The sequence below is a fragment of the Gossypium raimondii genome, chromosome 4 (genome assembly GCF_025698545.1).
Source record: "Gossypium raimondii isolate GPD5lz chromosome 4, ASM2569854v1, whole genome shotgun sequence".
Lineage (NCBI taxonomy): Eukaryota > Viridiplantae > Streptophyta > Magnoliopsida > Malvales > Malvaceae > Gossypium > Gossypium raimondii.
Genome location: NC_068568.1, coordinates 37181961 through 37184643, shown reverse-complemented (window position 1 = coordinate 37184643; position 2683 = coordinate 37181961).

The window sequence follows — 2683 nt, the reverse complement described above, 5'->3', positions numbered from 1 at the left end:
TATTTATTCCCATTTTTTTCATCTTTACCTTTGAAAATGTTTTCTCTCCATTGTTGATAATTATTTTTGTTCCTGAATCAAATTCTATTCCCGATTTCAACTCGTTTTTCTACCGGTTGATTTTCTGTCAATTACAACCCGTATTTTTATCAAAATTTTGGTAAGAATTCTCATTTCGATTTATTAGAACTTGTCAATTTTGGAATTTCGTTGTTTCATTTAATCTTCCAATCTGCTATCAATCTTTAACGTTTTTGTCAAAAATCCCCTCAAATCTTGAAAACCCCTCATTGATCATCCCGTTTTGTCAATTGAAAAGTCATTGTAGGTGTTTGGATTGAGCTTGAACGTGGGGTAGTCGCCTGAGATCTTGGGAAAGTAAGGTGGGTGACTTTTTACGAAAATTTGAGTCAAAATTTAAAACTACCAAGGTGCACACAGTCTACCACACGGGCTTGTAGCCCGCTCGTGTGGGTCACACGGTCCCTCACACGGCCATGTTCCCCTATTTTCTAACACCCTATACCCGGCTCGTTTGTCAAGCCCGAATATTAGGATGCCAAACCACCATCTCATGTCATACACAACAAATAAAAGCTCATTCTAAAATAAACGTCTTTCATATTATCATTTGAATATGTTTTAAGTCCATCTTACTCTTTAGTTATCATCGTTACATGCTAATCATACATCAAATAGTATTATACTAATAGTTAAACATGCACAAGGTCCATTTAGCAAAATTTCGAAACGGGCTACGTAGGTATCGATATTTTCCTCACACGATATTGATACCGTATGGAAAATCGGTACCAAATCAGCATTTTGTTTATCATTTAAAATGCAAAACACAAGAAAATATTGGTACAATTGAAAAAGTATCGATAAAATTACCTCGAGTATCGATACTCGTGATAGGGTATCGATACCAATTTATGATTCTGACTTCCTGCACATTTCAAAATCAAAGAGGTATCATTTTTAACACACAAATATCAATACCCCTGCTTCAGACCAGAAAAATACAACATACATAAGCATAAAGATTGCTCTAACTTGTACCAATTCATCATGCTACCATCACATTATCAAATAAACGTTAAAATGACCATAATAATAGTTTCAACATCGAAAATCAATCCGAGTAGTAATCAACATAACACGATTTAAATCTCAAAATCCTAAAAGCAATTAAGCTATGGAACGTCCAAAACATCATGGCAAAAACTAGCACAAATTCTATCACATTGCCTTATTCTTGAAACATAAATGAATAAACAATAAACACCTACGAAAAAGTGAAAATGAACTTGCTTGGATCACTCCTCGGAACCACATTGCTCACACCGGCACTTAACTACTTTGCAAGGGTTTAAGAAAGGAGTGGGTGAGCTTAACAAGCTCAATGAATGCCTAGAACAACTACCATGCAAATAATTCATCAAGTATTAACGAAACAACCATATACCACAACCTCAACAGTTCCAACACTAGTGTCATATTATACTTACTCGTGCATTATTTACTAGTTCTTTTACATGGTAATCATATTCACTTTTAAACATATATCACATTACACATATAATCACATAGAATTTAAGCATATACCACAATACTCATATAATTACATAACATTTAAGCATATATCACAAAACTCATGTAATCACATAACATTCAAACATATATCACAATACTAAAAAACATGTTTACGTTAAATTGACACTTGAGCTATGAAACGTAAAAGTGGACACTATCACCACTCATCGGATACATGGATTTCCAACACACCACATAGACTCATAAAGTCAAACATGTACCAAAAGTGAAGCATAAAGCTAACGCTCTCCAACACACCAAACATGTCCCGTTAAATGGAGCTTAACTCACATTCCCTTATTTCTCCAAACATGTCTCAGGGCCTCAACGCCCAAATCATATAACATATAAGTCAATACTAACAATCCTATGGCATGCCAACTATATCCAACGGTTTCAAGAATCACAAGGCCAAAATATCTGTTATTAACCACGCATGTATTACTTACTGATTTACCGTTCACTATCACTACATATTTACATCATAAGCACATAATTATCACTATCACTTGGCATGTTTGACATGCCTACATATGCACTTTCACAACAGTAATCATGAACACATGTCACATGTAATTGCATTTCATCTTAATTCACATTTTTGTAATAACACAAGCATATATTTCACAAGTTAAACATGAGTACGAGCAAGCTTACACTCAAAATTTAGAGTAGAGGTTTAGGCTACGAATAAATTCCCAAATAACGTATTGAATCATGTCCACAAGCAATTATTCCAAACACTCACCAATTATGCTTTCGCCAAAAAATCGAAAGCTCAAACTAGATTTTCATTGTCTTTATCTCTACTCATAGAAGATCCTATCGATTCCAATGCTTCAACAAAGTAAATCACACAACAACACAATCAATATTCAGTCAAAGACTCACATCAAACAATAAAAAACACAAGTGTAAGTTAGGTTCTCTTTTGACTAAAACCTTCGATATAGAAAACTTAAAATTCGATATATCGGTATATACTTATTCTTTTTGCCTGAAATGAATTCCATTCATCTAATTAGTTACCTACGACTGATTCTCAACCTTTAAACTTCGCAAAACTACTCAATTCATGGTATCAAAA